Source organism: Sinocyclocheilus rhinocerous, unplaced genomic scaffold, assembly GCF_001515625.1.
Source record: "Sinocyclocheilus rhinocerous isolate Xijiao unplaced genomic scaffold, SAMN03320098_v1.1 scaffold1048, whole genome shotgun sequence".
Lineage (NCBI taxonomy): Eukaryota > Metazoa > Chordata > Actinopteri > Cypriniformes > Cyprinidae > Sinocyclocheilus > Sinocyclocheilus rhinocerous.
In genome coordinates, this window is record NW_015649578.1 from 110,250 (window position 1) to 110,519 (window position 270).

At 41.5% G+C, this 270-nt stretch overlaps 1 protein-coding gene across 1 annotated transcript in view; it reads right to left on the bottom strand.

The window, feature by feature from the left end:
- Positions 1-270, bottom strand: part of LOC107710766 (tumor protein p73-like) — a 33,797-nt gene that overhangs the window by 23,098 nt on the left and 10,429 nt on the right. The gene's annotated exons all lie outside the window — the stretch shown is intronic.

Below are 270 nucleotides of genomic sequence, written 5' to 3' on the forward strand. Positions count from 1 at the left end.
TCGGCCCTCTCTGACCGATACCCGATCCGAGAAAAATGGCACTATCGGAGCCGATACCCGATATGAATATCGGATTGGCGCATCCCTAATTATAATGACTTATACTGTATTTTTACGTGTTGTGTTGCATTGCATCGCACAAACCTAAAACCATGTCTGCATTTGTGATCGGAGAAATGACAAACAACAAGTGCTACTCTACACTGCTCAAAACTTGCGTTTGAATCGTCAGTGGCAAATTCTTTAAATATGAAAACGTACTTACAGTCT